Below are 25,419 nucleotides of genomic sequence, written 5' to 3' on the forward strand. Positions count from 1 at the left end.
AAACAAAATTTTTTAGAAGGTTAAAAGAATTGCTCCAGTCTTCTAGCATTGATTGCTGCTGCTACATAACAGGGTCCAATGTCATGGTTGAACAAAGTTGAAGAAGGGAGTTTCTAAAGTAAGCACTGAGTTGATGTGAGTTTTCTGGGGTTGTGGGGTGCATGGGGCAAGGCATAATAAGCATGGTGGAATACCTTTAAAGTGGTTTAAACAATGTTATGACAGGTAAGATAGTGTGGTTTTGATTACTCTTTTCCTACATAGAATTTTCTACTGATACCTGACATTTCTTCTCTTCAACAAGGAGAAAGGCTTTGGAACTAGACTGTGTGGAAGACAAGAGGTGGAGAATAATATAGATGAGAAGATAGTAATCATTTGCCAACTTGAGTAATTAATCATTTTATTTTTATTTTAGCTTAAAATTTCCAAGTATATACCAGAGTTGGATAGAAAATTTGTGATGCTAGTTTTAATCAATTGAAAGTTCTTAAGAGCAGAAACTAAAATTTACAGGAGGAGGTAGATATTCTACCTCAAGATTGTAAAACCAGATATTGCCCAAGAGTTTTCAGCCTGCATATACATTTCATAGCCTCCATGATCACATAGCTAATTCCTAGAAATAAATCTCTCTCTCTCTCTGTCTTCCTCTCTCTATATATATAAAATAAAATGTGTATATATATATATATATATATATATGCATCTGCACACACACACATATATGCATCTGCACACACACATATATGTATATGCATACATATACATGTATATACATATATACTAGCTCTGGAGAACCTGACATTGTTACCACAGTTGCTTCATCTAATCTCCCTATAAGTTTTTGTTTGTTTGTTTTTGCTGAGGCATTTAAACAAATCACCACTGATATCTCCTAATTTTATCACCATAATTAAGTATACATCTCTTAAAAATGTGATTTTTTTTTTACTTAATCACAATACTATTTTTATATTTATCAAAATTAAAAATAATTTCTTGGTGTCTTTAACAGTCAGTCCATTCAAATTCAAATTTCCCTAGCTGTCTTTAAGATGACTATTTTAGAGTTGGCTTATTCAAATCTTTATCCAGACAAAGGCCAAGTATTTATTTCATTTAATTGAACTATAGAATACCTGTATTCTAACTGTGTTTAACTTTCTCATGATATTATTTTAATTGCTCTCCTATCTGTATTTTCTAATAAATCTTAATTTGGACCTAACAACTTTATATTTTGCTTCCATATATTTTTGTGATAATATTTCATTGGCAATGATAAAAATGGCTTGACAGTTTCTTAAAACACAGCACATGTACCTCCCATATGACCTGACAACTTGACTCCTAGGCATTTTCATAAAAGAAAAAAGCATAATTCCTAAGCCCTGTACACAGGTGTTCATAGCAGCTTTCTTTGTAATAGATGTAAACGTCCCAAATGTCCATCAACAGATAAATGATTACATATATTCTTGTGTATATATACAATGGGAATTCTAGGAAATAAAATGAAATGAGCTATTGATAAAACAACATAGATGAGACTCTAAATAGTTATGTTGAATGAAGGAAGCCATAGAAAAATGAGCATACACTAATACCAATTATATAAAATTCTAGAAAATAGAAATCAATCTGCAATAACAGATCAGTTGTTGCCTGGAGACAGGGGTCTGGAAGGGTGAGAAAGTTGTATTAAAAAAAGGGCCTGATAAAATTTTTGGTGAAGATAAATATTCTCACTACATCTACTATGGTGGTGGAATCTTGTATACATAAACCTCAAAACTTATCAGATGTACACTTTAAATGTGAACAAGTTGTAAGTTAATTATAACCAATAAAGCTGTTAAAAATAAAAACAGTTGGGTGAAGCTTAAAGAATGCCTGTAAGGAAATTTATAACCCTAAATGCATGTAATGCTTTTAAAGTGTTGGAAAAATCAATGATCTATGCATCTATATTAAAATGTTGGAGAAAACAACAAACAAACTCTAACCAAAATAAAGGAAAAGTAAAATGATGATGGGATTGGAAACCAATGAAAAAGAACAAAAAGAGGAGAATAAGTAACCATACTCAATAGCTGGTATTTTGCAAAGATTAATAAGACTCATAAACCCTAACAATCCTGACAAAGAAAAGTGTGAGGGGAGCAAAAATTGACTAATATAAGGTATGAGAAAGGGACATCACTTCAGATTTTGCAAACATTAAAAATTTTAAAAAATCGTCATGATCAATTTTACAGCAATAGATTCATGAATTTAGTTTATTTTTTCTTTATAGGAATTTGTCCTTTGTTAATCACAACCAGAATATTTACTGAACAATTACATTGTGCCATTCACTGTGCTGAGAATGGGAGATGCACAGATTAGAAGAGACTATTTCTGTTCTTAAGTTGCTTAATGTAGATTTCAGTAATAGCTAGTCATTCTAACTAAAAGTTTTTTATGCTCAGGACTCCTAATATCAAACTAGTTTGTCAAGGATCTTCCCACCCCATACACAGTTGGAGAATTCACTACTTTTATTTCCACTTTCCAAATTAGATAAAAAGGAGGACTCCTCAATGAATTTAGTTTACATGGACTCAAAAGATAATGGAAAATAGGAAACCTCTCTATACAAAGGAAGGACATTGAATCTGATATATTTTCCTCTTCTTTTTCCTTAAAGAAAACCCTAGATTAAGATTGGAGAATTTCTCTAAATTTTTAAGAAAGAAATAATGCCAATCTTACACAAATTCTTCCAGAGAATAAAAAAGCATGTCTACTCTCAAACCTATTTTCTAAGACCAGCATAACCTTGATACCAAAACTTGACAGAAATATTACAAAAAAGGGAAAGTTATGGACATATCTCTTTTATAATCATAAATGCAAAAATCCAAAACACAATCAAGTAAGTGGGGATAAAATGACAGTTTAGCATTGAAAAACTTTCGATACAATTAACAATATTAAGTGAAAGAAGTGGAAAAATGAGATTTTCTTCATAGATACAAAACAATCATTTGATTATATTCAACACATTATAAAACAAAAATTAAAAACTCTTTTTGATGCTCAATTCATGAATCATTAAAAGGAGGCAAATTAGAACCATAATGAGACAACACTACACATCTATTCAAATGAAAAATATATATTAAATATATAAAATTACAAAATGAAGACTTGTAATAAAAATGAGTCTAACAACAACAACAAAAAAAAAATATATATATATATATATATATAATACATTAAAAATACAGTTCCAAGTGCTAACGAGGAGGCAAAGCAATTGGAACTTTCCTTCATTGCTGGTGGGAACACAAAATGGTACAGTCACTCTCTTTGTCACTTTCATATTAAATTATATATACACTTACCATATAACCGAACAATTTCACTGCTTGGTTTTTGCCCTGGAAAAATGACATCTTTTATTCACATGAATGTTCATAGTGGCTCTATTCATAATTGACCAGAATTGGAGACAGCCCATTGTCCATGAACAGATAAACAAGTTATGCATAGCCATAAAATTTAATACTACTAAGTAAGAATAAACTACTGATATTCACAATATAGCTGAATTTCAAATGCATTACACTGAAAGAAAGAAACCATTCTTAAAAAGTTAAATGCTGTATGATTCCATTTACATGACATTCTAGAAAATGCAAAACTATAGGAAACAAGAACAGATTAGTTGTTGCCAGGTTTGGGGATGGGAGAAAGTGCTGACTACAAACAAGACAGCATAATAAAGAATTTTCTGATTCTGTATTCTGACTGTGGTGGTTGTTATACAAAGGTACACAAATGCTAAAATCCGTGGAAACATACACTAAAATATGTAAATTGTATGGTATGTATATAAAAATTAATACCAATCATAAATAATAAACTGCATATAGAAAATTAAAGAATCTTCTGTAATCTAGTAAAGGACAAAAAAGAAAAACAGGGGGCTTCCCTTGTGGTGCAGTGGTTGAGAATCTACCTGCTAATGCAGGGGACACGGGTTCGAGCCCTGGTCTGGGAAGATACCACATGCCACGGAGCAACTACGCCTGTGAGCCACAACTACTGAACCTGTGCGTCTGGAGCCTGTGCTCCACAAGAGAGACTGCGATAGTGAGAGGCCCGCACACCGCGATGAAGAGTGGCCCCCACTTGCCACAACTAGAGAAAGCCCTCACACAGAAACGAAGACCCAACACAGCAAAAATAAATAAATTAATTAATAAACTCCTACCCCCAACATCTTCTTTAAAAAAAAATAAAAACATGATATTTAATTAAGAATTAATGAAAACCTACCCTGCCAATAAGAGAAGAGGATCTTCTGGTACTACTTCCGTAAAACATTGTCCTAACAAGTCTAACAAGTATAAATATTGGAAATGAAATAAAACTCTTATTTTTGCAGATGACATGACTGTATATATAGAAAATCCAAGGAAATACTGAAAAAAATTGTACCTCTTAAATATTAATATACCTTGTATGTTTAATAAAATGTTGAAAGAAAGAGAGGGAGAGAGATAAAAGAAACAAATTTAAAGCAGTACCTTGCAGAGAGATCTGAAATAGGCTAAACTATAATATTATGTAACAAGGAAATTCCAATCTTGAGTAAATGAAATTCATATCTGGATATCCACCCAGGATGAAGCATGAAGTTAGAAGGAACAGGAAGTTTCTCCTTGAGGGAAAATGCAGTGATGAAAGATTGTAATCTTATTTATCACATCATAGCTTATTTCCAAATCTATTTTATTAAAGTTAAAATCCTAGGCTTCCCTGGTGGTGCAGTGGTTGAGAGTCCGCCTGCCGATGCAGGGGACGCGGGTTAGTGCCCTGGTCCAGGAGGATCCCACATGCCGCGGAGCGGCTGGGCCCGTGGCCGCTGAGCCTGCGCGTCCGGAGCCTGTGCTCCGCAACGGGAGAGGCCACAACAGTGAGAGGCCCGCGTACCACACACACACACACACAAAGCTAAAATCCTATGTGAAATGAACAAAACTTTGAGTGGACTAGAGAAAAATTTTCACTTAACAATAGTCTCTAGAAATAGTGGGCTACCATGTGATAGTTAGAGCTAAGAACAATATTCTTGTTGATATTGGACAGAACTGAAAGTTTGTTCAAGTCAGAGACTGCTTTTATAAAAAGGCTTCTCTCTAAAACTCGGAGCTTAAAAGACAGAATGTAAGAAATAAGACAAAAATCATTAAGGTAAATAAAGAATAGTATGAATAGATTTAGCTAGGATTATTTGACAGAGCTTAGTAAAATATATTTACATTATGATTTTTTAATTCTTCAAATTTAGCTATATGTTTCACCTTCTTTGCAGTTAAATCATAACACTATGAAAGACATGTGTTAATAGATGGAATATCAGCTTATTCTTGATGTTCTTATTGAAAAAATCTTACTTTTATTCACAATACTTTTTGACCATCTAATATGAGCCTGAAAACATTTGATAGCATAAAAATCACTTAATGGATTAACATGTGGAATCACACAAACATACAATATTTTTATAATAAAATGATATCTAAATAAATACATTTGTATATAGTCAAAGAAAACGTATTCTAAATTACACTTTATCCCATTTCTTTCTTTCATAAATCAAAGGTTTGAGATCTTGAGTCCTTTAACACAGGGGGTAGAAAACTATGACCCATGGACCAAATCTGACCTGCTACTGATTGCACAGCCCACAAACTAAGAATAGTTTTTACATTTTTAAATGGTCGGGGAAAAAAATTTAAAAAATGAATATATTCCATGACTTGTGAAAAATATACAAAATTCAAATTCCATTGCCTATAAATAAAGTTTTTTTGGAACCAAACAATACACATTTCTTTCTATGTTGTTATGGCTTCTTTCATGCTGCTCAGCAGAGTGGAGTAGTTGAGACAGAGACTAAATGGCCTGCAGTTCTGAAAGTATTTACTATCTGACCCTTTACAGAAAAAGTTTCCTGACCTGGGTTTTACAACAGTATGTGGCAGAGGAAATGCCATTTCTTGTCTAGGCATATTCTTCTGACAAGGACTGATGCAGCAGAGAGACTCAAATATTATGAGTGCCCTATTACATATTTCTGCTCTTCTACCTTAAATAAAAGTGTGACAAGCCTATCCTGAGGTTCTTCCTAGTGGTTTTAAACACAATCTCCTATGCAGAAAAACTGACAATATCAGGAGGATAATTCTTTTACTGCATTTTAAATGTGTTTGGGGTCAATGCACATTTTGCAGGCAGAATGGAATTCTCATGGCTCTAATAATTTTTGCAAACTTATTTCAGGGCTGTGCTAATTGACAAATTTAAATCATAGTTTGCAGCCACAACACATTTTGTTTTATGCAAGCATATCTCTTGTCTTCCCAGCAGCCTTTATTTAGAGATCCATGATTCCCCTATTCCATGCAAATGATCATTGATTGTTAGGCCAAATGGAGTCAGTGTGTTGGAAACATACACCAGAAAATTTTTTTTTTTTTCTCTAAGACCTTAAGTTCTGAGAAGACTAAAAGGTTGTCCATGTACCAATACTCCCCATAAATACATGCTAAGCTGTGTCAGTAGGAGAGAATGAGCCCCATACTCAGAGAGAAGTGCTCGGAGCAGGAAAATAAAGGGTGAAAAACTAAAAGAGTTGTTTAAATGCCTTTTAGTTTTTGAGAAGTGCTTGGAATAGGCAAATATCTGGATGTCTAAGTGATATGAACCCAATTAATTATTTTTTTCTTAATCTAACCTTGTTGCAATTCAGATTTTTGATTTTTATAAACAATATATTCTTGCTAAAAAAAAGACTAAATTTGAATTAACTTCCTTAGGACTTTTCCCCTCTCACAATTTTCTGGATTGAAAAAAATATACTCTTTAAAGTATTTTTAAACAAAAAAACTCCTCCCATCTATTTCTCAAAACTGTTTCCTTAAAATTTAGTTAAAGCCTCCTCAGCCTCTAATAAAATGAACAGCCAGAGGAAGAACTAGATTTAGTTAACCATCAGCTAGTTTCTATGCTAAACAGTTTTATACAAGTTTATCATATGGCACTAATAGCAGTACATCAAAGGGGGAAAACATGTAATTAAATTAGTACAAAAATATGAAAATGTATGTAATTGCCTTATAAGATGAATTAGTGGTTTCTTTAAATCTATCCCTACCTCACACATGGTTTCCCCAAATGACAGACATATTCACACTGATACTATTACTGTGTCCATCATATAAATGCTACACTAAATGTAAATGCACAAACAAATATGATCATTTGGCTCTAAGAGAGCCTTGGCTAAATACCAGGAAGTAGCCTGTATAGTGAAGAATTAAACTTACCTGAAGAGAGGTCTGGTCTTTGCTGCAGCTACTGGGAGGTGATCTCTAGGCTCTTGGAATATCATGTCAAATAGAATTATCTTTGACTGGGGCCTTTGGCCACCAGACAGACTAACAGTGTAATTTATGATGGATGTATTGATAATTTATTTGGGTCATGCAGTATCAGTTTTACCTCCAGAAGGGAATGGAAAAAAAAAGTATCATTCCCAACCACAGGAAAGGGCTGGTGACTAAAGGTCAGTCAAGCAGGTAGTATGTGAATGAGCTCCCCGTCAAATTCTGGAAACCAAATGCTCAGGTGAGCTTCCTTGATTGGCAATACTCCATGTGTATTATTAGACATGAATTGTAGAAAAGTAATGCTGTCTTAATTCCACAGAAGAGGACTGAAGCTCTGCATTTGATATTTCTCCTAATATTTTCAACATGTGCTTCTTCTCCTAGCTGATTTTAATCTGTACCCTTTCAACGTAATAAATTGTAACTGTAAATAGAATAGAAAAAAAAAAAAACACCTGTTTCCCTAGACTCAAAATTTATTTTAATAATGAATATAGTTCACATATAAAGTTCTTCCTTTATTTCTGTCATTTCTAATATAATGAAAATATATTTCAACTAGTTTCAAAAAAAATTAAATATTGTTGTGGGCCTCTAGTCAAAAAACCAATGTGAACACATTTAGAAAAATAGACCAGAATGTCTCAGTGGTTTGCCCTGAGGAGCAATTCTTGGCCACGGGGGATGTGAGACATAGGATAAAAGCCCAAGAGTTGCAAGGCATGCTCAGTAAAACCATACAAATATGAGTATGTGCCTATAACAGATGAAAGAAGGACAATCGCCAACCTTCTGGGATATGGGATTTCAGATCCAAGGGTATGATTTCAAAGCTCATGTGGAATGAAGACTGCCCCAACTGAAAGCAATCCACCTGACTAAAAAGAAGAAGAAAGAAACAGGGCAGAATGCAATTGAAGCCCCCAATTTGGGATTTCTAGGATGAGGAGACAAATCTAGGGAGACCTTCAAGATGGAGGAGGAGTAAGACGGGGAGATCCCTTCCTCCCCACAAATACATCAAAAACACATCTACATGTGGAAAACTCCTATAGAACACCTACTGAACACTGGCAGAAGTCCCAAAAGGCAAGAAAATCCCCCACCTAACTGGGTAGGGCAAAAGAAAAAAGAAAAAAAAAACAAAGACAAAAGAATAAGGACAGGGCCTGTACCTCTGGGAGGGAGCTGTGAAGGAGGAAAAGTTTCCACACACTAGGAAGCCCCTTCACTGGTAGAAATGAGTGGGGGGCAGGGGCGGGGGAAGCTTCAGAGTCACAGAGGACAGCACAGCAACTGGGGTGCAGAGGGAAAAGTGAAGAGATTCCCGCACAGAGGATTGGTGCTGACCAACACTCACCAGCCAGAGAGGCTTGTCTGCTCACCTGATGGGGTGGATGGGGGATGGGAGCTGAGGCTCAGGCTTCAGAGGTCTGAGCCCAGGGAGAGGACTGGGGTTGGCTGTGTGAACACAGCTTGAGGGGACTAGTGTGTCACAGTTAGCTGGGAAAGAGTCAGGGAAAATAACTGGACCTGCCTAAGAAGCAAGAGACTATTGTTTTGGAGTGCACGAGGAGAGGAGATTCCTTCCCCATCTGTCCACAGAAGGCAGAGCACCACCTAATGAGCTCCAGTGATAGGTGTGAGCTGCAGCTATCAGCTCGGACCCCAGAGACAGGCATGAAACATTAACACTGCTGCTGCAGGCACCAAGAATCCTGTGTGCAAGCACAGGTCACTATCCACACCCTCCCGGGAGCCTGTGCAGCCTGCCACTGCCAGGGTCCTGTGATCCAGGAACAAATTCCCCGGGACAACACATGGCACGTCTCAGGCTGTTGCAATGTCATGCTGGCCTCTGCCGCTGCAGGCTCGCCCTGCATTCCAAATATAACTACCGTACCCTGCTCCCTCCCAAGCCTGAGTGAGCCAGAACCCCTAATCAGTCACCCTGTCCGGGTTGGAACAGATGCCTGAGGGTGACCTACATGCAGAGGTGGGGCCAAAACCAAAGCTGAACCCCAGGAGCTGTGCGAACAAAGAAGAGAAAGGGAAATTTCGCCATGTAGCCTCAGGAGCAACAGATTTAATCACCACAACCAACTTGATGTACCTTGCATCTGTGGAATACCTAAACAGAAAATGAATCAAACCAAAACTGAGTCAGTGGACTTTGAGAGGAACTGTAGACTTGGGGTTTGCTGTCTGTGACTGACTTGTTTCTGATTTTTATTATTATCTTAGTATAATTTTTAGCACTTATCATTGGTGGATTTGTTTATTGGTTTGGTTGCTCTCTTCTTTTTTTTATTATTATTATTTTATTTTACTAATGGATTTAATTTATTTTTTTATTATTCTTTCTTTTTTTCTCACTTTTCTTCTGAGCTGTGTGGCTGACAGGGTATTCACGCTCCAGCCTGGTGTCAGGCCTGAACCTCTGAGGTGGGAGAGGCAACTTCAGGACATTGGACCACCAGAGACGTCCTGGCCCTATGTAAAAATCAGTTGGCGAGAGCTCTCCCAGAGATCTCTGTCTCAGCACTAAGAGCCAGCTCCACCCAGCAGGCAGCAAGCTCCAGTGCTGGACACCACATGCCAAACAACTAGCAAGACAGGAACACAACCTTATCCATTAGCAGAGAGGCTGCCTAAAATCAAAATAAGTTCACAGACACCGCAAAACACACCACCAAATGCAGCCTGCCCACCAGAAAGACAAGATGCAGCCCCACCCACCAGTACACAGGCACCAGTTCCCTCCACCAGGAAGCTGACACAAGCCAATAAAACAACTTTACCCACTGGGGGCAGACACACACACAAAAAAGGAACTATGAACCCGCAGTCTGAGAAAAGGAGACCCCAAACAGAGTAAGTTAAACAAAATGAGAAAACAGAGAAATATGCAGCAGATGAAGGAGCAAGATAAAAACCCACCAGACCAAATAAATGAAGAGGAAAGAGGCAGCTGACTGGAAAAAGAATTCAGAGTAATGAGTGTAAACGTGATCCAAAATCTTGGAAATAGAATGGAGAAAATACAAGAAACGTTTAACAAGGACCTAGAAGAACTAAAGAGCAAACAAACAATCATGAACAATGCAATAAATGAAATTAAAAATTCTCTAGAAGTAATCAATAGCAGAATAATGGAGGCAGAAGAATGGATAAGTGACCTGGAAGGTAAAATAGTAGAAATAACTACCACAGAGCAGAATAAAGAAAAAACAATGTAAAGAATTGAGGACAGTCTCAGAGACCTCTGGGACAACATTAAACACACGAACATTCGAATTATAGGGGTCCCAGAAGAAGAAGAGAGGCACTGAGAAAATATTTGAAGAGATTATAGTTGAAAACTTCCCTAACATGGGAAAGGAAATAGTCAATCAAGTTCAGGAAGCACAGAGAGTCCCATACAGGATAAATCCAAGGAGAAACACGCCAAGACACATATTAATCAAACTATCAAAAATTAAATACAAAGAAAATATATTAAAAGTAGCAAGGGAAAAGCAACAAATAACATATAACGGAATACCCATAAGGTTAACAGCTGATCTTCCAGCAGAAAATCTGCAAGCCAGAAGAGTGTGGCAGGGCCCATTTAAAGGGATGAAAGGGAAAAACCTACAACCAAGATTACCCACCAAGGATCTCGTTCAGATTCAACGGAGAAATTAAAACCTTTACAACAAGCAAAAGTTAAGAGAATTCACCACCACCAAACCAGCTTTACAACAAATGCCAAAGGAATATCTCTAGGCAGGAGACACAAGAGAAGGAAAATATCCACAAAAAAGTCCCTGAAATAATTAAGAAAATGGTAATAGGTACGTACATATAGATAATTACCCGAAATGTAAATGGATTAAATGCTCCAACGAAAAGACATAAACTGACTGAATGGATACAAAAATAAGACCCATATATATGCTATCTACAAGAGACCCACTTCAAAACTAGGGACACATACAGACTGAAAGTGAAGGGTTGGAAAAATTATTCCATGCAAATTCAAATCAAAAGGAAGCTGGAGTAGCAATTCTCATATCAGATAAAATAGACTTTAAAATAAAGATTACTACAGGAGACATAGAGGATATTGCATAATGATCAAGGGATCAATCCAAGAAGAAGATAGAACAATTGTAAATATTTATGCACCCAACATAGGTGCACCTCAATACATAAGGCAAATGTTAACAGCCATAAAAGGGGAAATCAACAGTAACACAATAATAGTAGGGGATTTTAACAGCACACTTTTACCAATGGACAGATCATCCAAAATGAAAATAATTAAGGAAACCAAAGCATTAAATGACACATTAAACAACATGGAGTTAACTGATATTTATAGGACATTCCATCCAAAACCAACAGAATACACATTTTTCTCTAGTGCTCATGGAACATTCTCCAGGATAGTCATATCTTGGGTCACAAATCAAGCCCTAGTCAAGTTAAGAAAACTGAAATGATATTAAGTATCTTTTCTGACCACAATGCTATGAGAATAGATATCAATTACAGGAAAACAATTGTAAAAAATACAAAACATGGAGGCTAAACCATACGCTGCTAAATAACCCAGATATCACTGAAGAAATCAAAGAGGAAATCAAAAAATACCTAGAAAGAAATGAAAATGAAAACAGGAGGACCCAATACCTATGGGATGCAGCAAAAGCAGTTCTAAGAGGGAAGTTTATAGCAATGCAATTCTACCTGGAGAAACAAGAAACATCTCAAATAAACAACCTAACCTTATACCTAAAGCAATTAGGGAAAGAAGAACAAAACAACGCAAAGTTAGCAGAAGGAAAGAAATCATAAAGATCAGGTCAGAGATAAATGAAAAAGAAAAGAAGGAAACAATAGCAAAGATCAATTAAACTAAAAGCTGGTTCTTTGAGAAGATAAAATTGATAAACCATTAGCCTGACTAATCAAGAAAAAAAGAGAGAAGACTAAAATCAACAGAATTAGAAATGAAAAAGGAGAAGTAAGAACTGACACTGAAAATTAGAAAGACACATGAGAGATTACTACAAGCAACTATAGGCCAAGAAAATGGACAACCAGGAAGAAATGGACAAATTCTTAGAATAGTACAACCTCCCAAGACTGAACAGAAAGAAATAGAAAATATAAACAGACAAATCACAAGCACTGAAATAAAAACTGTGATTAAAAATCTTCCACCAGAAGAAAGCAAAGGACTAGATGGCTTCACAGGCGAATTCTATCAAACATTTAGAGAAGAGCTAACACCTATCCTCCCAAAACTCTTCCAAAATATAGCAGAGTGAAGAACACTTCCAAACTCATTCTACAAGGCCACCATCACCCTGATACCAAAACCAGACAAAGATGTCACAAAAATAGAAAAGTACAGACCAATATCACTGATGAACATAGATGCAAATATCTTCAACAAAATACTAGCAAACAGAATCCATAAGCATATTAAAAGTATCATACACCATGATCAAGTGGGGTTTATTCCAGGAATGCAAGGATTCTTCAATATACGCAAATCAATCAATGTGATACACCATATTAACAAATTGAAGGATAAAAACCCTATGATCATCTCAATAGATGTAAAAAAAGCTTTCCACAAAATTCAACACCCATTTATGATTAAAAACTCTCCAGAAAGTAGGCATAAAGGGAACTTACCTCAACATAATAAAGGCCATATATGACAAACTCACAGACAACGTCATTTTCAATGGTGAAAAACTGAAACCATTTCCTCTAAAACCAGGAGTAAGACAAGGTTGCCCACTCTCACCTCTATTATTCAACATAGTTTTGGAAGTTTTAGCCCCAGCAATCAAAAAAAAAAAAAAAAAAAAAAAAAAAAAAGAAAGAAAAAAGATAAAAAGAAATGAAAGGAATCCAAATTGGAAAAGAAGAAGTAAAACGGTCACTGTTTGCAGATGACATGTCACTATACATAGAGAATCCTAAAATGTTACCAGAAAACTACTAGAGCTAATCAATGAATTTGGTAAAGTAGCAGGTTACAAAATTAATGCAGACATCTCTTTCATTCCTATACACTAATGATGAAAAATCTGAAAGAGAAATTAAGGAAACACTCCTGTTTACCATTGCAACAAAAATAATAAAATACCTAGGAATAAACCTACCTAAGGAGACAAAAGACCTGTATGCAGAAAACTTTAAGACACTGATGAAAGAAATTAAAGATGATACAAACAGATGGAGAGGTATACCATGTTCTTGGATTGGAAGAATCAACATTGTGAAAATAACTAAGCTACACAAAGCAATCTACAGATTCAGTGCAATCCCTACCAAGCTACCAATTGCAGTTTTCACAGAACTGGAACAAAAATTTTCACAATTTGTATGGAAACACAAAAGACCCTGAATAGCCAAAGAAATCTTGAGAAAGAAAAACAGAGCTGGAGGAATCAGGCTCCCTGACTTCAGACTACACTACAAAGCTACAGTAAGTAAGACAGTATGGTACTGACACAAAAACAGAAATATAGATCAATGGAACAGGATAGAAAGCCCAGAGATTAACCCACGCATATATGGTCACCTTATCTTTGATAAAGGAGGCAAGCATATACAATGGAGAAAATGTCTTTTCTTCAATAAGTGATGCTGGGAAAACTGGACAGCTACATTTAAAACAATGAAATTAGTACACTTCCTAACACCATACAGACAAAAAACCCTCAAAATGGATTAAACACCCAAAATTAAGGGCAGACTCTATAAAATTCTTAGAGGAAAACATAGACAGAGCACTCTATGATATAAATCACAGTAAGATCCTCTTGACCCACCTCCTAGAGAAATGGAAATAAAATAAAAAATAAACAAATGGGACCTAATGAAACTTCAAAGCTTTTGCACAGCGAAGGAAACCATAAACAAGATGAAAAGGCAACCCTCAGATTGGGAGAATATATTTACAAATGAAGCAACTGACAAACGATTAATCTCCAAATATACAAGCAGCTCATGCAGCTCAATATCAAAAAAACAAACAACCCAATCCAAAAATGGACAGAAGACGTAAATAGACATTTCTCCAAGAAGATATACAGATTGCCAACAAGCACTTGAAAGGATGCTCAACATCACTAATCATTAGAGAAATGCAGTATCATTAGAGAAATAAGGTATCACCTCACAGCGTTCAGAATGGCCATCATCAAAAAATCTAGAAACAATAAATGCTGGAGAGAGTGTGGAGAAAAGGGAGCCCTCTTGCACTGTTGGTGGGTATGTAAATTAATACAGCCACTATGGAGAACAGTATGGAGGTTCCTCAAGAAACAAAAAAACCCTACCATTCAACCCAGCAATCCCACTACTGGGCACATACCCTAGAAAACCATAATTTAAAAAGTTTCATGTACCACAGTGTTCATTGCAGCACTATTTACAATAGCCACGACCTGGAAGCAACCTATATGTCCATCGACAGTTGAGTGGATATAGAAGATGTGGCACATATATACAATGTAATATTATTCAGCCATAAATGGAAAGTAAACTGAATTATTTGTAGGTGAGTTAGATAGACCTAGAGTCTGTCATACAGAGTGAAGTCAGTCAGAAAGAGAAAAGCAAATACCGTATGCTAACACATATATATGGAATCAAAAAAAAAAAAAAGATTCTGAGGAACCTAGAGGCAGGATAGGAATAAAGATACAGTCATAGAAAATGGACTTGAGGACATGGGGAGGGGGAAGGGTAAGCTGGGATGAAGTGAGAGAGCAGTATTGACATATATACAGTACCAAATTTAAAATAGATAGCTATTTGAAGCAGCTGCATAGCACAGGGAGATTGGGTGCTTTGTGACCACCTAGAGGGCTTGGATAGGGAGTGTGGGAGGGAGATGCAAGAGGGAAGTGATATGGGGATATATGTATTCATATAGCTGATTCACTTTGCTATACAGCAGAAACTAACACAACTTTGTAAAGCAATTATACTCCAATAAAGATGTTAAAAAAAATTAGACCAATCCAAGGTGTAGCATTGGTTTAGAGAAGTGGCAATTCTTTTACCTTTATTTTGTTACTTATTTCTATTGTGTATTGTTTTCTAATCTGAAAGAGGGCTTAAAGACCATGTTTCATTGATTAGCATTTAGAGAATATGTAACATACAAAAGGCATCATAATGCCATGTCAGCAACCTGGTTTTGTAAGTTCTATCACTTGTGAAGGAAATTTATTTGGACTTTAGAAAGTAAACATGGCTAGTTTACTGGTGAATCAAATTAAGAATATTGAAGACCTTGAGAATAAAAGTTTGAGCTAATTTGACAATTTGGTATATTCATATTCAGTAATGACCTACTCATTTTGATAGTTTATGAGAACTCATGCTTCTTATAGAAAACATAATAAGAAGGCTTGAATTTGTCACTTTATTTAGCATACTAATAATCTCTATTTCACTGACACTTGTTTGTAAAAAAGAAATAACCACTGCTACAGATGATTAATCAAGGTCAATTTTATTATATATACTTGAGAATTTGTCTTCTAGGAAGATAAATAATTATAGGCAAAATTGGAAACGCATTTCCTTTGCATATAGACATTTTTTTATAAAATACAATAACACAATATTTCTTATAGTTTAAATCTTCAGAAAGCTTTAATTATATACAGTATGGAATAAAAGTATAATAATTTGAATATATGAAATAGTTTAGTGGCTAAATCCCTGTAAAATTCTGTGATCAATTTTCAAATCACTTCTCAGACCAACTGGTATTAAAACACAGAATAAATTGCTTGGAAAGTTGATTTAACTAAAATACACACACACACACACACACACACACACACACACAATGATTAAAGATGACAATTTAGGTGATACAAGCGAACTTATTTAACACTTCATGAACTACACAGTCTCTGTTCCCAAGGCTCCAGGGAACTGCAAAATAGTGTAGAAGACAGGAAGTTTGTACAGGATAAAGAATAAAGAACAAGGAAGAGAAAAATAGAAAATATATGACTGACTGGGGCTATGTAGCCAACCTTGTTCGGGGTGAGAAGGTACAAGGAAATAAATATAGAGTCCAGAATTGACTTGGCTTTTGGGGATTAGTTGACTGAATAGACTTTTTTCTGGTCAACCAAAGCATTTATAGGGACAGAAATTTATCTAAGCTTCAGTTTGCTGATGTGACACCCCCAGCAGGAGCAGCTCCACTTTGAGCCTAAGTTATTTCAACAGTCCCCACTCTGGATCATCCTCTTGACCATTCAAGAGGCTTGATATGTTGGTCTTAGAGTGACTCTCTGTTACCATTGTCTCTTCAGGTCTCAGTGTAGTGTTTACAAAAGACCATGTCAAGCTCATATTCTTGGGAGTTGGTTAACTTCTTCTGTTCTTTTTTGTTGATCCAGTCAGAAACATACCATCTGTTGGCTGGTTGGTCAATGGTTGCCCATGTGGATTTAAAACTTTTTTAGAACAAACTATATTAAGGAGACAATAATTATTAGAAACATAATAATGCCCATGGTTTGGTGAGCACTCCTGAGCCAACATCCCCATGACTCAAACCAGCTAAGATTTCCTGTAACTGTATCTCTACTTTCCAAGAAGTGTTTATCGAGCTATCCTGGGGCATTGGAAATCAGGGAGAAGTGAGTGATGAGCAGAAAGAACTACAGCACCACCAGTGTCATAGCAAATCCAACAGTCAATTGGAGGTTGGATGCCCTTCCTTTGCAATGGCTCGAGATATGTGAAACTTGATATTGTTTTCTCAGACCTGGGCAAGGAAAATATGGAAAAAAGAATCATAAAGACTTTCATGGTATAAGAATTAGGAAAAAGATGGTCAGAAAGGGACATAAGAATGGAAAGAAGTGTTCTAGATCAAACATCTTGGGAAGAAGCGGCCACCTTGACATCAGCTACTTTTCCTCCTAGTCAATTTGACTTTGAGGTTTCTGGAGTTTATACAAGACCTGATGTCAAGTGGAGTTTTCTTCAGTTTTGAAATATGCACCCAAGGTTTGATACTTTGTAATTTGACAGTAATGTCAGTGGTCAAGTGTTTAGTAGAGTCTTTTCTACAAATCTCACTTTTGCATCAGAGGAAAACAATAACAGTCCTTAAATTACAGAAGACTTTAAAAATGCCCATTGCTAAAGATCTGATGAGAGTTTATTATAATGGAATTGACAAAGAGATTTGGTTATTTCTTTAATATACAACATCTTAAGATAATAACTGAAATTATGACTGATAATCTTATCCCAGGACATATCAGAATTTTAGGAATTTTATAAAATTTTCAGCACATTTATGTTAATAAAATACACCATATAACCTGAGAAGGCTAAGCATCTATTCTTATAGGACATCTTCCTATGTAATTTAATGTATCAAGTAAGCCTAATTAGTTTAATATTTCTCTTTTCGTATGGAGAGAAAACAAAACTTCTCAAATGTTCCAGGAACCCTCTGAAAAATCCCAAAGTTATTTCAAGGTCCAAAGATTTTATTTAGAATTTAAATTTGGGGAGTTTTCTCAAAAATATTCATTTAACCAAAGTGACAATTAAAGACTTCAAAGGTAAATCCAGAAAAGTATATAGTTGCAAGAAAAATACTTAGCTCTTTAATAATAATAAGACTGGGCTTTCTTAAGTAATCAAAGACCTGATAAAGACAACATGAAGCACAGTAAATTATTTTGTTAAAACACAAAATCTTTGCTTACCAGGCAGATTACTTAAAAGATAAACAAGCATACTTTGTTTATAATTTCTTATTAAGAGCAGGCCAATAATATTAGAAAGTTTTTTCTTTTTTTTTGTGGTACGCGGGCCTCTCACTGCTGTGGCCTCTCCCGTTGCGGAGCACAGGTTCCAAACGCGCAGGCTCAGCGGCCACGGCTCACGGGTCCAGCCGCTCCGCTGCATATGGGATCTTCCTGGACCGGGGCACGAACCCGTGTCCCCTCCATCGGCAGGCGGACTCTCAACCACTGCACCACCAGGGAAGCCCAAAAGTTTTTTCTTTTAACAGAGAGAAAACCAATTCTAATTTTGCACCAGTGTACTTTTCATATTAAAATTTATGTTAAAAATACTCTTAAATATGAGTCCATTTTGATATTTGCCAGCTTGACCACACATAAAATTCCTTTCCCAAGATTTCTTTCACACAAAACTTCTAAACCTTTTTACATTTATTCAGATTTTGTTCAAGATTTTTCCTCTTTCTCATTCTGGAACAACTAATAATTATACTTTAGGACAAAATTACTTTCTTTTTTCTCTTACCGCCCCCTCTATAATAACACGTCCCCCATACATTTTCTTATCCAAAAAACACATTCTATTTTCTTACCTTTCATACACAACTGTTTCTTTCACCCTTATTATTTCTAAATAGTTTCAGTGGATTATAATTATTGACCCTTAGAGTCCTTATTTCCTAATGAAAACTAAGAAGTAAGAAATTGTGGAATGTCCATTACAGTAGCATTCTGTGGAGTGACAAATTTATAAATACATTTTATAATTTCTAGAGGTATATTCTTCCCTATAGTGAAGAAAACATATTTACCTATAGACCCAAATATCTTTAGTTCTTCTGTACAAGGAAGCCAAATGTAGAAAAAACTATGTTCAGTAATTAATGTTTCAGTATTTTATCTTATTTGGAAATCATCAAGATATTCAATGAATATCTATCATTTAACTTATCTCAGTATAACTTTAATGTTTCAAGCTAACAAAAAGATTTTGTAAACTATTTTCAAGGAGACATACCACAAAGCATAATTATTGTTGAAAATTTAACTTATAAACTTTTAACTTTCATCTGTTGAATTTACTTATTTTAGAAATTATGCTTAGATTACTCATGAAAGTTTCATGAGTCGTTAAATGGCTAACCATCATCTTATTTTTTTTGTTGACAAATTCTGTCATAGTGATAACATGAGCCTATTTGACTTTTAGTAAACTTACGTAGGATAAATGCCATATGTCTGAATTATATTTGATATTGATAACTGTAAAAACATGTCTGTTTTAATGAAGGCAGCAAACTTAAACTAATTTATTTTCCCCCCAAAATTACCCTATATTATGTGAACCTGAAAAAAAGTTTGGGTTACTTTCTACATTTCTGAGAGTATACTTGATTTATATAAATGCTTAAATTTCTTTAAGCCAATTAAATAGGACTTTTTACAGATTAATTTTGGTAATACCATTCAAAGGTAGAAAAAAACACATACTTAATAGCATAAATACACAGACGTACACAAACATACAGACAGATGCAGAGATCTTATAGCTTTCCTTTTAAAATTTTAGCCATGTGGTGGGTGCAATAATATGAAACTCACTTACAAAAGAACAATTGGATCCAAATTGTGTTTCTGGCAGATGGAATAAATTAAGGTTACCTTCTCAGATGGCTTAAACTTCCTACTATTTGTGGAGGGAAGTTTAAGATTTCTCATTTGACTAATTTCCTCATGGTGTCCCCTCTCCACTCTTTTTTCCTTTTGATAAGAATTATCTCCCTGAAGTTTGCATTTCAAAGAGATCATCTCCAATTCCTAGAGTAGACTTAGTAGAACATTGACATCTCCTAGGCACAGAGAAAGAATGCAAGTTCCCCCCAGAAAGACTCTTGTGTCCTAAGTCCAGAATTTTTATAATATGTACAAGTCTTTTGAGATAAATAGGAGAGATTTTGAGATTGGCAAGAAGAACAGACAGGCTTTCTCTGTTCTTGAATAAACTCAATTTGTAAGACAAGTTGTCTATACTGTCCTCAATTTGTAGGACAGTTTTTTTTTTTAATTCTCCCTAAAATTGTTGCATCCAAAATGATATGAAGGGAATGACCCACCCATCCAACTACATTATCTTCAATTTACTTCTTTAGATCAGAGAAAAGGACTTTATTTAAGATAGAAGTCAAAAGATTTTTAGATTCTAGATTTAGAGTCCTTTGTCTTTGGAATGTTTTTCTTTCCCTCTATGTACATAGTTTTATTTAGCCAAGGGGAGAAACCTTAAAAACAAAACAAAACAAAACAAAACAAAAAAGTTCCTTTTGGGCTCTGAATATCAGCTTTCAATTTGGGCAAATGATCATAGAGCTACTTAAAAAAAAAAATCATTTAAAATATCTTAGCTTTCAGCCAGGACAAACAGTAAATCTTCCTGTCAGTATTGAAGAACCCCATGACGCAAAAGATACCCCCAAATAGGGTGCAAATATACTCCCCTCCCAAAATTCATAACCACTCCCAAAGATTGTCAAAAGAAAGAAAGACTTAGACAATTTCCCTGAGAGCTGGCACTCATTGATAGGACCCTAGCTGCAAATGGAGCACAACACACATTTTTGTCTAACCTTATCTAGCCACAAATGGGATGCAACCCACATTTCTCTCAGCCATACTTTTGGGCCTCCAATTGGACAGTAGTGCTGTCTGCATACACAAGAACTGACAATCCGCATGCTTCAGGCAGGAAGAAAGCAACGCTGAGTTCTCAAGACACAAAAGGACAAGACAAACAAGAAGACAATAGCTGTCCCTGGGAGACAAAAAGATCAGCAACCAGTAAGCAGCAACATAAACTTTTACTTCCTCTGTTGACTGAGCATTGCAAAGATCCAGGAGAGCTGACTCTGAGAAGAATTCTCATCTTTGGCTGGAGTCTGCCAGTTTTCCTAGGATTCCATCTGCAGGCTTCAGAGCAAGTGGTGTTTAGAGAGTGTAGCTCTGGCATCTACCAACATTTTCCATTAATTTTTTTTTTTCGTAGTTGTTCAAGGAATATTTTATTTACAGCGTATTTGTTATTTTTGTAATTCAAAAGGCCCAGATTAAAACTGTACACTAACTTAAGAAAGACGGTCTTTCATCTGGATTTTGTGCCCATCCACTTTCTATTAGAGAGATCATAAGTGCTCGATGAGGTATATCAAATGGCAAACTTTCTTCATTAGTGTCAGGTCGATGTCCTTGTGACACACTATACATAATCTGCAAAGGATTGGTGACTTCTTCAAAAGGCTGTTTTCTAGATAAGACTTCCCATGTGATAACTGCATAGCTCTGTATATATCATGCTTGATATAGTAGCCCTTGATTTTTGTCCAGGTTCATAGTTTTCAGGTGGCATATAAATAATTGTCCCTCCTTCTGGTGCAGATTTACTACTTCGTGATTGTGAGAGGGACATCATGCGCCATTTTGATAAGCCAAGATCTGCAATCTTAACGTGAAATTCATTATCCAATAAGATATTCTGAGTCTTCAGGTCATGATGAAGTAGAGGAGGATTCATATTGTGCAGGTAATTTACACCTAGTGCAATTTCATGCAGAATACGAAATCTTAATGGCCAAGGAACATCAGGATATTCATTTTTCCTCATATCCTATGTAGGAGCTCATTTAATGACCCATTTGGCATGTATTCAGTAACTATTCCCCAAAATTCAGGCTCATTGCAAACTCCCAAAATTGGAAGACTGTAACTAAATCTAGCTTTGTGTAAAATTTCGGCTTCTCTTAAGACATCATTTCTTTCACTATTCATAAGGCGTTGGGAGATTGCTGGGGAAGGTCCTCTCATGGGCAGAAGTCAGGTTACAGAGAATAATTCACCAATCACTGTCGAGCAGCGGGGTGTGAATGTGCAGGTGTTTCACGGCCACCCGAACGCGCCAGTCTGCGTGGCGGGCAGAAGACACGGTGCCGGACGCGCCGCGGCTCAGGTAGCGCAAGTCGGCGAGCTTGTGGTACGGGATGGTGGGCAGGACGCTGCAGATGGCCTCCTCGTTCATGGTAGCGGGTGGTGCGGGCCTCCATTAATTTTAATTTTAGTTTTCCCTCGGCTGTTTAAGGGACCTGGCAGCAGTTTACCAGAGAATCCCTCAGAGCCCCGTCAACCTTAGGGACGGGACCCTCCTTTGAGGGTGGATATGGGGACATTCCAGCTGGTGTGAAAGGATTTGACAAAACCTTTGAAAACAATCTTTTCCAGTGTCCTGGTTGATGGCAAATGAGACAACTGATATGTGGACGAGTATTTTGATGATGGACTCCCTGGGAGGGTGGAACCAGGGAGGCTCATGTGTTGTCTTAAGTTTCTGGCTTTGGAGGCATTGCAGTTGTAAAGCCAATAACTTGGTGGACTTTTTACTAGTCTGTGGTCTCTTCAGAGTAGAAAGGCAATTCAGATACAGGATAAGCAGATGAGAGTAAAGTAAAGGAGGACAAAGGGGAGTAGTAAGAGTCAGTCTTAGAGTCTTTTGCTTTAGGTACCTCTTGTGTCTTTAATTTTTCATTAGCCTTTTGCAATGAATCTTTCAATAAAACTATATTGGAACCTCGAAGACTTTTGGAGTATTCTGCATACCAATTAAAATAAATATCCTATTCTGTTTGTTTGATTTGGGAACCCTTGCTTTCAAGTGTATGTCTTAAATGGATGATCTTGTCTTATTAGAACATTCCCCATAATGGCCATTGTAATTCTAGTTTCTCTCACTAAGATTTTGCTATTTGTGTAGATATCTACAGCTTCCAGGACCAAGTTGTTAGACATAAAATAAACAGGTGTGTCAAAAGGTGGTGGACTTAATTCTCTGAAACCTGAGGATTCCATTTTTTTAAGCTAAGCCTTGTGTGTTGCAGAACAAAATTAATACCAAAGAGGAATATGCCTCCAGGTTAATGGTTTTGTGGTATTTTAGTGTACCTCATTGCATGAAAACTTTCTTGAGATTGGCAGGTGACCTAGTGTCAACCTAACACATGCTATAACCAACTTATTCTAACCTAGGAGTCTTAGAGTTAGGTAGCAAGCAATCTAACAGCCTTAAGTGCTCAACTCATACCCACAAATTTTTTGGCTTTGGCTTCTGAGATTCCCATTAGCAATAGATCTATTAATCCTTTTAGGAGAAGATTTCTTTATAGTGGCAGACACCTAATGGTTTTTAGTAGTCCCATTTATGCCTGCTTAGATTTTGATGTGCCATTGATCAAAACAGTATGAATTTCTTGTCTTAATTTAGTTTCCTAAATCACCCAGGAGTTTATGCTATAGATTTATATCCAGGCTTTGTGAGTCCCTCTAATGGCCATCACTGATTGTGAACTTCAATATAACTAGCCCAGGACCTTTGGGGACCCGAGAACATTTCCGTGAATATATATATATATTTAAGTAAAGGTTTCTTGGATTGGAAAGCTGCATGCAAAGGAGTGGAGCTCAGATCTGAGAGTGACTTATTCACAGCCCTCGGTAATGAGAAGAGGGAACCCAAAGGATTAGCAGGTGCATTGCCTGCCCATCTTTTTGTCCTCCAGGTCATAGCAGCCAGCTTTGGTGATTCCTCATCACCAAAAACTGTTAAAAATGATTAAAGAGGACAGTTTAGGTGGTACAAACAAACTTTATTTAGCACTTCAAGAAGCAGATAATTTCAGTTTTCAAGGGTCCAGAGAAATGCAAAAAGGGGCAGAAAGCAGAAAGCTTTTACTGGGTAGAGAGTGAAAAAAAAGGAAGATAAAGAGAAAATATCTGATTGGCTAAGGCCATGTAGTCAACCTTGTTTGGGGTGAGAAGGAAGAAGAAAATAAGTGTAGAGCCCAGAGCTGGCTCCAGGTTTAGGGACTGGCTGACTGGATAGACTGTGTTTCTGGTCAAGCGAAACATTTACAAGGACAGAAATTTATCTAAGTTTCAGTTTGCTGATGTGGCACCCCCGGCAGGAGCAGCTCCATCTTGGGCCTAGGAAGTAATTTCAACAAATATGAACACACATGTGCTCACATAGCCTGCTTTTGAAAGAGCAATAAAAGAGTAAGTGAAGAGTTGTGTGTTAATTATAGTCAGTAAGAAATATTTTTTTTTATATTACATGGATCAGGCTATATATCAGGAAAATATAGAAAACCAAAGATTTGCTTTCTATGTATAAAGTTAGGAAAATCAATTCAATATTTTTAGTTAAAATATGACAATATGATCTGAAAACATGTAACCTACATATTGCATGACAGGGATAATCAAAATCATATGACAAGCAGATATAGAGCAAGGCTCAAAACAGAATTTGAAATAGCATATATATATATATATATATATATATATATATATATGTAAGAGAAACAGGGAAATAAGGCACAGTGAAAACTGACAGCTGATTTTTTTTTCCTGGTAACACAATATACGACAGTTAAAATCAGATTTTTCTTTTCAATCTCAGTTTTGGCTAATGCCCCAAAAGTCAAGGACAATTTAATAAATTCAAAGTACCCTCGGATTCTAAACTAAAGTGGTGTTCCACCTACTAAAGGCATATTTAGTGGTGAAATGGGTTCTGCTGCCTCTGGTCTGCATATGAACTGAAAGTTGAAAAATCCATCTGGGAGAGAGGATTTCGGATTCCTGGCTTCAGTACTCTTTTTGGAATGGAGAAAGTTGTTTCTCCCTTTTCTTAAAAAAATGTAGGAAAGTTTTAAGACATCACTTGACAGCTTGCTATGTGTTTCCTGAAGTTCAAGAGACACTGAGATACTATTTGACTCCTGCCTGGAGAAGTCTTAGTATGAAAGTTGTATATGGGGGTTGTTATTTTCTGGCAATGTAGGGAAGAAAAATAGCATGGGGAAGTTATGTCTGCATTCTATAACAAGTATATTTCTTATGAACCATAGAGAATTGAGCAAGAGAATTTCTCTAGGATCAGTCTAAGGGAGATCTAAACGACTGCCTAGAGGTTTAAAGAAGGAGAGATTTCTGGAAGTCTGAGGGCTGAGGAGAGAGCAGAACGTTGCCAGCCACAGGGAGCATTGTAATGTCAGGGAAAATGCAATTCTATCAGAAGTTGAAAAGCACAGCTACAACATTTGCTGTGAAGAGGGTACAAC

At 36.1% G+C, this 25,419-nt stretch overlaps 1 pseudogene across 1 annotated transcript; it reads right to left on the reverse strand.

Moving 5' to 3' along the window:
* Nucleotides 1-21,244: 21,244 nt before the first annotated feature.
* LOC307176660 (receptor-interacting serine/threonine-protein kinase 2-like) lies at nt 21,245-22,432 on the reverse strand (annotated as a pseudogene). The gene has a single exon. The product of its transcript is annotated as a receptor-interacting serine/threonine-protein kinase 2-like (transcript).
* Between the last annotated feature and the right edge of the window lie 2,987 nt (nt 22,433-25,419).

The sequence above is a fragment of the Stenella coeruleoalba genome (assembly GCF_951394435.1).
Source record: "Stenella coeruleoalba genome assembly, chromosome: 18".
Taxonomy (NCBI): domain Eukaryota; kingdom Metazoa; phylum Chordata; class Mammalia; order Artiodactyla; family Delphinidae; genus Stenella; species Stenella coeruleoalba.